This window comes from Sus scrofa, chromosome 4 (assembly GCF_000003025.6).
Source record: "Sus scrofa isolate TJ Tabasco breed Duroc chromosome 4, Sscrofa11.1, whole genome shotgun sequence".
In the NCBI taxonomy this organism is placed as follows: Eukaryota; Metazoa; Chordata; class Mammalia; order Artiodactyla; family Suidae; genus Sus; species Sus scrofa.
The window spans coordinates 104708470-104722615 of NC_010446.5; the positions used below are offsets into that span (position 1 = coordinate 104708470).

A 14146-nucleotide genomic window follows, 5' to 3' on the forward strand; every position below is an offset into this window, starting at 1 on the left:
TTTCAAGAAAGCAGAGTTTCAGTTTGGGAGAATGAAAGAGGTGCAGAGATGGATGGTGGTGATGGTTGCGTGATGATGCGCATGTGCTTAACGCGCCTGTAGTGTGTACTTTAAAATGATACGTTTTATGTTATGTGTATGTCACTGCCATGAAAATAATCCCTTGAGTACTCTTATCTTCTATTTTAGGGGAATTTATAAACTCAAAGAGAAAGTCATTTTCCTCTGCTTAAAATGCCATTACCTAAAGCCCTGCCTAGTGATATGTCACTATGATCTCTGGTTATAAAGATAAAAGCCAACCTGGGCCTCAGAGGTAACCTCCGAGAACCAAAAGAATGGTCATCTCCCCTGCACAGCCCCCTTCCTAGGCTCAGCAATGACAGGGTTCGGAAAGACGCTTCTCTAATACTTGCACGGAGGCACCCTTAGCTGTCGCCTCTCCAGCTTTCAAACCATTCCTGTCCCGCATTTGGACAGCCAGTCATTCTGGCCCAAAGCACAACCAGCTTCTCTCCTCTTGTATTTCCCGTAAGACGAGATTGCTAAGGCTCTTGACAAGACAGCTTCCGTATATCTTGAATGCCACAACACACACACACACACAAACTTAGCTCCTGGAAAAATCAACAGAGGACGATACCCTTCATTAATGCTGTGCTTTTAAATTCTCCTGTCCATCCCTGCAGTTCTTAACAAGATTAATTAACTGCTTCTTCTGGCCCTTGGTGGATTAGAAAAAGTAGTCTACGGTAGCATTAGAATTGCCTTAGAAATAGTCATCGAGCAGTTACTGCTCTGGGTGGCAGTCATAATTTAAATCAGAGCGTGATGGCAGCAAGAGGACACAAGGCTGAACGACATTCCAGGCTTCTGTCACTCCGCGTTCAGTACCTATTGGGCTGGTTTCTACTCGGGATTTATAACTATGCTCGACACCAGGAATACAGATGCAAACGAAATCGACACAGTCCCTGCCCTCATGGAGTATAAGTTCCGCTAGAGGAAACTAGATATTCAGCACATAAGCACAAAGGGAGAGACTAGGGGAACAACTCTTTAAATCAGGTATTCAGGGAAGGCTCACTGGGGAGGTGACGTGGTGACCTGAATGATGAGCCAGTGACCAACCCCCAAAAAGCTGTTTGGGGAGCATGAGAATAAGTGTGACGGCCCTAAAGTGAAGACGTGTCGGGGTGCCTCCAGTGGGGGTGGTATGAAATGAGGTGGAGGGGGCGGGGGTGGGGATATGCAGGACTCTGAGGCACGGTAAGGAGCTAGGATTTCATTCCAGTGCAAAGGGAAGGCAGTCCATGACTGGATTTACGTCTCTAGAGATGGGCCCGGCCACACTTAGAGAACACGCTGCAACAGGGAAACGTGGGAGCAGGCGGGGCTCCTGCAATAGTTCAGGAGTTAAGCGTGGCCTGGACCAGGATGAAAGCAACGGTAATAGAGAGAATTCTGTGATCATGGGACTGATCTTGAAGGCAGGACTAGCAGGAGTTGCTGATGAATGAGATGTGGGGTGGGGAGGGGAGAGAGGGAGAGGCAAGGATCTGAACTATGTTTTTACCCATAGCCACTCGGTGGATGGTGGTGACACTGGAATGGAGGAAGCGGCAAGGGGGTATCAGGTATAAGGCAGGAAAGTCAGAGTTCAGTTTAGACACACGAAGGTTGAGATGCTTATAAAATGTCCAAGTGGAAATGCCAAACAAACCTTTGGATGTGAGGCTTAAGCTCGAGGCAGAGGACCCGGGGGGCTTAGGAACCTCGAGACAAGGAAGAAGGCTCAGGACAGGGGCCCAGGACCCACCCACATTCAGACGCTGAGCAGAAGAGAAGCCCGCAGAAGACTCACACGGAGGAATCTGGAGCCCGAGAGAACAGGAAAACGGGAGGCAGTGAGGTGTGGGGTCATGAACACTATGAGAGGGGGTGTGATTCAGCGAGGAAGGGGTGATCAGGTATATCAAATGCTGCTTCGGAGGTCAAGGTAAGACAAGGTCAGAGATATGCTATTACATATGGAAATGAACCGGACACTTAACAAAAATAGCAGTTTCAGGAGAGTGCCGATTGGAGAAGGTTGAAGAACTGGATGAGGTTAAGAAATTTCAGGCAGCAGAAGGGCACAGAATGGGTTCCTTAAGTTTTGCTGTAAAGAGGAGCCCAGAAGTGGGACAGCATGTGGACAGGTAGGCGGGGTGAAGGATTATCAGCCTATTTTTTAGCATGTGTGCCTGTTGATAACTGCACTCTAGTAGAAGAGAAATCTTCGCAGGACAAAAGTACTTGGGAAGCTAGAAGGAGCGGGTACAAAGTAGTAAGGGCAGCCTTTCATAGAAGGGGGGGTCTGCTGTAACCGGAAGGCAGGATGGGGGTTCAGAGGGAGCTCCTGCCGGACGGGTTCATTTCTTATTCACTGAAATTTCAAGTGTGGTCGAAGGGTGAAGGGAGCGGAAGTAGAGGAGGACCTAGAAGTCTAAGGAGGAAGCAGCCAGCCAGCCCCCTCTCAGAATGGGACATGGGAAGTGTCACAGGACGGCCGGGCCACACTGAGCGCACCTGAGCTTTGTGCTTGTGCGCGGTGTGAGCAGAAGGTGGGGAGTTAGGCTTACACGGACATGAGGATTTCCCAGGAGTACGACACAGGGCGAAAGGCACCAGGGGGTTGCGGGGATCTGCAAAGGGGTGTGTTCATGACAATAGAACGGATGCTGGTGAAGGAGCAATGGAAGACATCGGGGGTTGGGGGGGGGAGTGAAATAATGTCACCATTAGGAAATTCCCCTATTTTCTGAACTCCAGTGTAGTTTCTATTCTTGCCCTAATTGAAAGTTGATTATCGTCGAAGGAAATCACCCACTGAACCAGACCCCTCTCATCTGGAGGCTGCCTTTCCTTTTACACCCACAGACCTGAGAACCTGAGATGGGAGCAGATAAGCAGCTTTCCAAATGGTCAGCTCGTCTGAAGATCACACCATTGGACTATGTAACTTACTCCCTCTCTATGGCCGAGGATCTAGCCCGTTCTGAAATACCCACTCTTTCTTTCTTCCATAGTTTAGCTGGGCATACAGCTACCCAGAAAGCCTAAACTTCCCAGTGTCCCTCACAATCAGGACAGCCACGTTTTCCAGTTCTGCCCAATGCATGGAAGCAGAAGCATCATGTGGCAGCTTCCAGGAATTTGTCTTAAGAGATGGCTGATCTTCCCTCTGTCACTTCTTTATCTCTACTCTCCTGCTGCTTACAATGTCCACTTGAAAGCCAGAGCTCTAGCTGGGGCCATGATGAAAAGGGCCACATATTAGGGATGGTGAGGTCAAAAGCTGGGTCCCCAACAACACTGGGGTAGGGCCAGGCACTGTATATTTTTAAGTGTTCTAGAAGATTCTCAGAGGCAATCAGGTTAAGAACCCCTGTCCTGGACCTTGTCATCCTCTATAAGCACATCACCTCTAAAATCCTGATGCTGCACACCCCACTTTCAGATCACTCGCCCCTAGATTTCCACTCACTTCCTCTGGAACCTCCACTCCCAACATTCAACCTCTCTGAGACCTCCAGTTACCAAACACTATGGCACGTATGGCCTGCGTTACCAAAAAAGATTAACTCATGTTAAGAAGTCCTGATTTAAGGACCCGTAAAGGAAAGGGTAAAAATACATTTTAAAGTTTCACATAAGTCATTAAAAGAATTCTAGAATTTGAAGGAGAAACTGTGTTTTGTGAAAAATTAACTTGCTTTGGATGCATGGATACTTCTGTAGTAGGAATGTGTTTGGTGACATTTTTTTTTCAGGTTGAAAAATGAATCAAATATTAACTCTTAGGTTGGCCTAGAGAAGGCAGGGCTGTATTTGTCACAGGACTATATCCCTTCTCTCACCACGGGCAATAAAGGGTTAACAGGACTTGTTAACCTTGGAGTTCAAACACTTGCTTTTATGGTTTTTAAATTCTCAGGGTAAGTGCTGTTTTCTTGACTTGAAAATCTGGCCTGAAAGATTATGTATGTATGTATTTTTAAGTGTTTTGGTCACACCCACAGCCCTAGGCCAGGGACCAAGCCCATGTCACAGCCGTGACAATGCTGGATCCTTGAACTGCTGAACCACCAGGGAATTTCCTGGCCTGTAGGTTTAGCTTTGATTATTCTGCACCTGAACCCTTGTTTGTTTCTTTGTTTGTTTGTTTCTTTCTTTCTTTATGGAAGTTCCCGGCGTAGGGGTCGAATTAGAGATGCAGCTGCCTGCCTACACCACAGCCACAGCAACTCGGGAGCCTATGCCACAGCTCACGGCAATGCTGGATCCTGGACACAATGAATGAGGTCGGGGATCAAACCCGCATCCTCATGGACACTAGTCAGGTTCATTTCGGCTGCACCTCAACAGGAATTCCCTGCACCTCAATTCTGCTGGACTTTTTGGGGTATGGCCAAGATGTTCAGGATGACACTGCTCCGTGTTTAATCCATAAGGAGAGGCTAATGCGGCTGCTCCATCCTCAGCTACTCTGTGGACCACATTACGGAACTTCTTAAACCCATCTTACAAACACCGTAGCAGCATCCTTCTAAGAACTGGATAACTATCAAGTGCTGTGGCAGTTTGAGGAAGATACAGCCTAAGGGACGTCCGACCTGCAAATTTCAAATTCTAGTTCTCAAGCTCTCAGTTCTAAGTGTCAAAGTAATTCTAGTAATTTTTATGCATGTCAGCACTAGCTGGGCTAGTGCTTCTCCCTCTTTCTCCTGGAATATATTCAGGAACTGATAGAAAAATTAAGAAAGCACAGCCAGATTTTTTTCAAAGCAAATTAGGGAAGGAATTCCCATCGTGGCTCAGTGGTTAATGACTCTGACTAGGAACCATGAGGTTGCGGGTTCGATCCCTGGCTTCTCCCAGGGGGTTAAGGATCTGGCATTGCCGTGAGCTGTGGTATAGGTCCCAGACACGGCTCGGATCTGGCATTGCTGTGGCTGTGGTGTAGGCCGGCAGCTGTAGATCCGATTAGAGCCCTAGCCTGGGAACCTCCATATGCCATGGGAGCAGCCCTAGAAAAGGCAAAAAGACAAAAACAAACAAATAAACAAACAAACAAAAAAACAAAGCAAATTAGGGAATGTGAAACTGGAACCCAGGCGATCTCGCCAACAGATTCAGCTGCACGGGGACGGTGGACTCAAGAACGCTGAGTTAAGAATGTACAACGTGTTTACAGCCCGCTTTCTACAGCCCTTGAATCTTATGTGATTTTGATTTAAATGTTTTGCCTTGTTTTCAACTTTTAAAACTTCCAATAGCATTTACATCCTTTTCACATACCTACTACGTGGTCTAAAGAGTTTTATTTTGTTAAAGCTCAGACAACATGCACTAGGCGAGTGACCCCCTACAGTATCTGAGAAAATGTTTTGGAGTTTGAGCTATTTTTAAAATTTCAGAAAGAGGTCACCCCCCCAGGCTAGACTCAATTACTAGCTTATTTTCTTTCCCCTTTGGTCAGTACTTAGTACCAAGGTAAAATCCAAACCAGGATGTCACCAGGACACCAGCAATTAAACTATGAGAAACCTAAAGATGATGACCATGACATTCTTGAAAAATGTGTTCTTGATGAGGCTTTAAATTTTAAAAATCATGAATTTACAAGACACTCAAACCCTTAATTGGCTAGGCTTTAAATTTTAAAAATCATGACTTTATAAGACACTCAAACCCTTAATTGGCTAGAAATTATTAAACTGATGACTCCATTATTTTTCAATGAGAAGCCTAATTTTAAAGCTACAGAATGAACGTTCCTTTTTATACTAATTCATTTCAAACTGAAAAATCACTTGCAAGGCGAAAAAGCAGGAAGTCTACTTTTCTTTTCCCAGACATTAACAGAAAAGGAAGAATACAAAGAGAAAATATTTTCAGCCTCTCCGTTTGACCTTGCTCTACAGCTAAATTTATTTTTGTTTCATAACCAACATCAGTATTTTTGTTCCTATGCTTACCCCAATCACTAAATTAAGTTCATTTATTATACTGTATTTTCAAAAAGGATTTGAGGGGCCTAGCATTCAAAGCCCTGGTACAATTATTCACTCATCTAAAGGAAGCAGACTTGAGAGAAAACCGGGCACACCTGGAGAGAGACACCTGCAGCAGGTGCCTTGAAAAGAAAAGATGAAAGGAACATAAACACAGCAAACATGGGTCTGAGTACAGAGCCAGGTGCTATGCAAGGCCTTCCAGCTTTTAAAGAAAAAAAAAAAAAAAAAGGCAGGTAAGCAGAAGTGAAGAGTGTTGAGACAGTAACTAGTGACTAGGTATCAGTGAAGCATCTGGGAGGCTTTTAATTTAATTTTAGGATTCTTAGTGCTCAGAGGCTGAGAACAAATGGCACCTCTCAAAAAGGGATAAAGTGCTAGTGTGTGTCAAGAAAAGCTGCTCTAGCTGCAAGACTGATGGTAATCGGGGGTGTGGGAAGACCTGTCAAGGCCATGACCGTGACCCAGGCCAGGCTGGACAAGGTGGAGACCTCAGATAAGAGAACAGATTCAGGTTGAGACTTGGGCCGACTCATCCATGAATAGGTATTATCTGACACCACTGGCATGGGTGAGATCAACCACAGATTGAGTGAAGCTGGAGGTAAGTTTTGAAAGTGGTAGCAAAATACATTTGAAGCATCTCCTTTGAAATCATTAAACCTGAGGCTTCATGGAAGTGTCACAAGTCATATCAATCATTTTTTCTGAGATGGCAGATACATAATTTGAAAAAATAAACAATTTCTTTAAAATGGACTGTATTCTTATATAACCCTAAAACCAAAATTAACCTGTGGAGTTCCCACTAGAGGCAACAGGAGTGGCGGCATCTCTGCAGCACTGGGACATAGGTTCGATCCCCAGCCAGGCACAGTGCGTTAAGAATCTGGTGTTGCCGCAGCTGTGGCGTAGGTCTCAACTGTGGCTTAGATCTGATCCCTGGCCCAGGAACGCCACAAGCCTTGGGGGCAGCCAAAAAAAGAAAATGAAAAATTAATGTCTAAATAATAAAAGATATGTCATAGAAACACAGACCAATGGAACAGAGGAAAGAGCCCAGAAATAAACTCACGCATATATGGACAATTAATTTAAGAAAAAGGAGCCAAGAACATACAATGGGGAAAGGACAGTGTCTTCAATAAATGGTGTTGAGAAAATCAGATACAAAAGAATGAAACTGGACCCCTATCTTATACCATGCACAATGATTAACTCAAAATGGATTAAAGACTTGAATGTAAGACATGAAACCATAAAACTCCTTCTAGAACTTAGTAGTAAGCTCCTTGACATGAGTCTTGGCAATACTTTTTTGGATTGACATCAAAAGCAGAGGTAACTGAAGCAAAAAAAAAAAAAAATGGACTACATCTACAAACTAAAAAGCTTTTACATAGCAAGGAAGCCAACAACAAAATGAAAAAGCACCCTATTGTGTGGGAGAAAACATCTGCAAATCATATCTCTGATAAGGGTCAACCTCTAAAATACATCAAGCACTCAACACAGCTCAGTAGCAAAAAACAAACAAACAATCCAATTACAAAATGGGCAGAGGATCTGTTTAGACATTTTTCCAAGGAAGACATACAGATGGCCGACAGGTATACAAAAAGGTGCTCAGCATCACTACTCATCAGGGAAATGCATATTCAAACCACGATGAGGTATCATTTCACACCTGTTGGAATGGCTGGCATCCAAAAGCCAAGGACCAAGTGCTGGTGAGGATGGGAGAAAGGACACCCTGGCGCACTGCTGGTGGGCAGGCATTTAAAGTGGTCCAGTCACTGTAGAAGACAGTAAGGCGGTTCCTCAAAAAATTAAAAACTATCCTACGATCCAGTAATTCTAAGTATTTACCTAAGAAAATGAAAACACTAACTAGAAAAGACATATCCACCCCCATATTCACTGCAGCATTATTTGCAATAGCCAAGATATGGAAACAGCCTAACAATAGATGAATAGAGAAAATGTGAGATATCCATACCTATGTACATACATGAACATATATGTCCATATACATACATACATACATGAACACTATTCAGCTATAAGAAAGAAGGAAATCCTGCTATTTGCAACAGCATGGTTGGGACTTGAGGCCACTGTGCTAAGTGAAATAAGTCAGACAAAGACAGGTGGACAAATACTGTATGATCTTATTTATATGTGGACTCTAAAAAAGAAAGGAAAAAAATTAAACCATTAAAACACAAAAAGCTCACAGATACAGAGAAAAGACCGGTGGTTGTGCGATGGAGGGGAGGAAGGGCACAAAACGGGTGAAGGGAGTCAAAACGTTCAGACTTCCAGTTATAAAGCAGCAAGTCATGCAGCTGTAAGGCACATCGTGGTGACCAGCGTTAATACCGTATCGCATATGTGAAAGTTGTGAACAGGGTAGATCTGAGAAGTGCTCCCCCACAGGAAAAAAAAAATGTAATTATATATGGCAAGGGATGTAAGTGAGACTTATTGTGGTGATCTTCCCACAATATATACAAATAGAGAATCACTATGCTGTACACCTGAAACTGAGATAATGTTGAATGTCAATTATATCTCAATTTGAAAGACACGTCAAATACCATATGAAATCACTTACATACAGAATCTAAACACAGCACAAGTGAACTTGTCTATGAAACAGAAACAAACTTAGAGACACAGAGACATTGTAATTCCCAAAAGGGTGCGGTGGGGAGGGATGGATTGGGAGCTTGGGATTAGCAGACGCAAACCATTACATATAGAATAGATAAACAGCAAGGTCCTACTGTACAGCACAGGGGACATAGTCAATATTCTGTAATAAACCAAGGAAGACTATGAAAAAGAACACATACATATATACATATGTATAACTGAAGCATTCTGCTATGTAGCAGAAATTAACACATTGTAAATCAACTATACTTCAATCAAAAGAGATATTAAGAACATGCACTTAAAACCAGATAACCGTTTAAAAGGAGTTCCCATCATGGCTCAGCGGAAATGAATCTGACTAGCATCCACGAGGACGCAGGTTCGATCCCTGGCCTGGCTCAGTGGGTTAAGGATCCGCCACCACCACTGAGCTGTGGAGACGCGGCTCAGATCCTGTGTTGCTGTGGCTGTGGTGTAGGCCAGTAGCTAACAGCTCCAATATGACCCCTAGCCTGGGAACCTCCATATGCCACAGGAGTGGCCATAAACAGACTAAAAAAAAATTTAACTTTCACATAATATCTTCCTCTAACCCCAAACACCTTTTGGAATAGGTATTTATTATTCCCATCTTATACAACTGCAGCTCAGACACAACAGCTCTAGAGTTAGCAGCGGATTGTGGCCCTGGACATGTGTATCACAGTCCTCTCTGAGCACTACACCCTCAAATTAGGTTAAGTCTTGACATTCTGGAACTGATGAGTAATATAACTATATTCAGGCATGTTAAACCAAAAGCACAGAACTTACACTACGCTGGGTGATGCTACCTTTCAGCATGTGTTCCATTCCAGAAGTTGTGAAGAAAATCAACAGAATATTAGGCGGATATTAGGGTCCTTGTGGCTATGGGAACAGAACCAGGGGTTGTGGAAAGGACAGGGGAAAGGCAGAGAATGAAAACTGCATATTAAATGCGAAGTTAGGTTTCAAGGCCTGGGTGCCTAGGAAATGATACGGAGAAGGCTGGGGGCGGGGGGGGGGGGGAGACGTGAATAATTCATTTTAAAGCAACTTCCAGAGTTCTCACGTGGCTCAACAGGTTAAAGATCTGGCATTATCACTGCAGAGGCTCAGGTCATTGCTGTGGTGTGGGTTTGATCCATGGGCACAACCAAGAAAAGAAAAAATAAACCTCCAAGTTGATTTTATTTCTTTTTGGAGAAGATTTATCTCAAAATATAGGTTTTAAATACAAATACTTAATAAAATTTGTCTTTTAACAAATTTTATCTTTTATTCACTGTCTGCCTGACATCCTGGTGTAGCCACATGGACACAGTTAAGCATCCCTAGGTTGCTTCTCCTCTTACCTCCGCTGGAGAGCACTGTGCTGTCCCATCCTTCCCCACTGGCCTAGAACACAGATTATAAGAGATGCTTCTTAAGTTGGTCATGAATATCAGGAAAATGAAAGAGCAAGAAAGCCCCTTAGACACACCCAGCCTCTGCTCTGAGCACCTTCTCATGGGCTGTCAGTGTCACATCTTTGCCCGTCTCCGCTTCGGTTTTTCCCTGTGACCTGAACTGCCTGTTCCCCACCCTCCAGTAATGAATGGTGACGTTTCAGGGAACAGGGGTTGAGAAACACGCTATAACCACAGACCCCTCTAATGGAAGGGGCAGCACGTGGTAAATAAAAGCCCTTTCCCCTAAGCTTTCTCAAGCGTGGGTCATTTCCCTCCCCCGAGGGGGCTGTGTCCGGTCCTGTCCTCCTGGCTTTGGCCCACAGCATGCGAATGACTTCGCATTAGCCACACATGAATAATGCAGGACCATGCTTTGCAGCCTCCCAGGGAGGGCACAGCTCCCCAAAGGAAAACAAACATGGCTCATGCCACTTCTGCCAAGAAGCCTGCCTGCTCCCTTACAGAAACCCTACTACTCTTTGTCTGGGCTATGACCCTGCCCCCCCATGCCTACCCCAACCCCACCTTGTCCCCTGGGGAGCTCCTGGTCATCTTCCTCCCTTCTTGACTCACTGGGGCAGGGCTGACCACTATCCTTCCTGCCATCTCTTTCCTAGTTTTGCTTCTAATGAGATGCGTGGTGAATTACACGTGTTTACTTGTTTCTCCCCTAAGGTGCTGTGAGTCTCTTAAGGGCATATTTGTATCTCAATTGCATACTTGAGAGTGCCAGCAGAAATTAAATATTTGCTGAATTATCTACACAATAAGAATGAATGCTATAGTCCGACAGGCATCTTCACAGTCACTATCTCAATGTCATGACTTCAAGCATCAACTTACAAGTTTATGGACACACAGGGAACTACCTAACCTGCCATCTTTTCCTTGGAACCACTGAATGGCTTTCTCATGAAAGGCAGTGGGAGGGAGATTTGGAATTTAAGGGGTTTTCCTTTCTCCTAGAGCCAGTCTGAACACTTTGGTTTCATCTTTAGCCCCACAGTAATGAAAAAGAAAATGAAGGAGAAACATAACTCTGGCAATTTTTTTGGAACCCTGGCTGAAAAAGCTGTAAAGGCAAAAATCGGTGCCACTAAAACATCTATATCCCAATGCCAAGGGACCAAAGCCCTGGAGGCACTTTCCGTGGCCCACAGACACCCCGATGAGGTGAGCACAGGGATCACACAGGCGTTCGACCTTTGCTGTGGACAATGCACAGAACATCAGTGAGCCTGCACGCCAGGCGGGGACTGCGGCAGGTGCAGGAGGGCACCCCAGCCCCCCACCTGGCAGCCACGTCTCTTCCAAAAGGTGCACTTGCTCACAAGCCCAGAGGAGGTCACTAGTCCCGGTGCAGACGTCCCCAGAAAGGGGACAGACTCCATGGTGATTTGGGGGGGCAGAGCCTGCCTGATCATAAAGAAAAACAAAGACCAAAGCAGTTTTGGGGGCTGTCCAGGCTGGCCAACTCAAATGGGCCAACAAGACTGGTCATGTGTTATTGGTCGAGCTCCCTGTCGCCCGAAGTCCTGCTCTGATGAAAACCAAGACAGATTACAAGCGCCACAGCCCTACCCAGACCGAGTCCTCACTTGTCAGTATTTCAGGCTGTAGGGCTGGAGGAGACAGAAGCTCCTCCACAGCCCTGCAGCATGACCCCAAGGGCTCCCCCCAACCAGAAAGCTGGGTACCATTTCATGGGAAATTCGGAATTGTTCTGGTAACAAGTCCCACCGAACTTCAGCCCTCTGTTGTCCTGTACGTCCCAGAAAAATATTTATGGCTTTGTACAGGGAACTGTCCCTTCAGTAGAAAATCAGGTAATCAGAAGCCTCCTATGATCAGGGAGTCCTTAGACAGGGTAGCACAGGAACAGTTTCATGGTGATTAACTAACTTGCTTCATCTCAATGTAGTTGTCACTCTGAATTACCACTTAATGGGTGAAGTGTGCAGCCTATAACAATCAGTGGTCCAGGCGTAAGGAAGCAAGACATTAAAAAAAAATTAGCCCCTCAAGCAATTATTGCAGTGAATTTTTCAAATAGTTTTAATACCCTGCCTTTTGACCCCAGGGTATGGCTTGGGGAAAATATATTAATCTCAAGATAATAATCAGTCAATTTCAGTTCTTCAATATCCACAATGATATTAAAGATTCCAACCTTACTCTTTCTGGTTGCAAACATTAATTAAGCATGATAATTGTGTGTCTCCGTGATATTTGGTGCTTCCTGAATGAGTCAGAGCTCAGGGAATAATTTGAATACAGCAGACAGCAATTTGCTACATAAATTCACCCCAATGGCTATTAGCTCATTTTAAAATAGTCAAGACTCCTAGATTAGAGGGGTTTTTTGCATTAATACCAAGTTAATCACAACTATATAACCTTTGATTCACCCTTCCCCAAACCCATGAATAACTTCTTCGAGGCCTGATCTGAATGTAATAAGGTCCAGGGTGGGAGTTTCCTAATGTGTATTGTTAGCACAGTCTCAAACTACAGAGTTTTGCAGACTTTATCCTGATATTTATTTTCAGGAATTTGATATGAAAAGTAAACAAGACTCTAAAATTCATTGTTGTTGCTGTAGTTGTTTTGGCTACACTCATGGCATATGGAAGTTCCCATATGGTCTGAGCTGCAGCTGAGACCTATGCCACAGCTGTGGCAATGCCAGACCTTTAACTCACTGGGCCAGACCGTGATTGAAACCACACCTCCACAGTGGCCTGAGCTGCTGCAATCAGGTTCTTAACCCAATGGGCCACAGTGGGAACTCCTATACTTATTTTATTTTTTTTTTTTTGTCTTTTTTTTTTGCTATTTCTTGGGCCGCTCTCGCGGCATATGGAGGTTCCCAGGCTAGGGGTCAAATCGGAGCTGTAGCCACCGGCCTACGCCAGAGCCACAGCAACGCGGGATCCGAGCCGCGTCTGCAACCTACACCACAGCTCACGGCAACGCCGGATCGTTAACCCACTGAGCAAGGGCAGGGACCGAACCCGCAACCTCATGGTTCCTAGTCGGATTCGTTAACCACTGCGCCACGACGGGAACTCCCTATACTTATTTTAAAAAAATGTTTTGTCATAGTTGATTTATATGTTCTGTCAATTTCTGCTGTACAGCAAAGTGACGGAGACATACACACACACACACACACACATTCTTTTTCTCATATTTTCTATCACGTTCTACCACAAGTGATTGAATATAGGTCCCTGTGCTATACAGTAGGACCTCATTGCTTATCCATTTGAAATGTAATAGTTTGCATCTAACCGCAAACTCCCAGTCCATCCCTCTCCCTCCCCCTCCCTCTTGGAAACCACGAGTCTGTTCTCCATGTCTGTGAGTCTGTTTTGAAGATAGGTTCCTCTGTGCCATATTTTAGGTTTCACATATATGTGATATCATAGAGTGTTTGTCTTTCTCTTTCTGATTTACTTCACTTAGTATGAGTACTAAGTGAAGTACTTAGTATCCATGTTGCTGCAAAAGCATTATTTTGTTCTTTTTTATTTGGTTCTTTCTATATGAGTAGTACTCCACTGTGTATATGTACCACATCTTCTTTGTCTATTCATCTGGTGATGGACATTTAGGTTTTCCATGTCTTGGCTTTTGTGAATAGTGCTGCAATGAACATAAGAGTATATGCATCTTTTCGAATGAAAGTTTTGTCTAGATATATGCCTGGGATTGGGATTGTTGGATCATATGGTAATTCTATATTTAGTTTTCTGGGGAAACTCCATACTGTTTTCCATAGTGGTCATACCAATTTCCATTCCTACCAACAATGTAGGAGGGTTTCCTCTTCTCCACATTCTCTCCTGCATTTATTTGTAGACTAATTAATGATAGCCATTCTGACCAATGTGTGAAAACAAAAATAAACCAATGGGATCTAATCGAACTTAGAAGCTTTTGCACAGCACA

At 44.3% G+C, this 14146-nt stretch overlaps 1 protein-coding gene across 6 annotated transcripts in view; it reads right to left on the reverse strand.

Annotated features, from left to right (window-relative positions):
• Positions 1–14146, reverse strand: part of SLC22A15 (solute carrier family 22 member 15) — a 92824-nt gene that overhangs the window by 45626 nt on the left and 33052 nt on the right. The gene's annotated exons all lie outside the window — the stretch shown is intronic.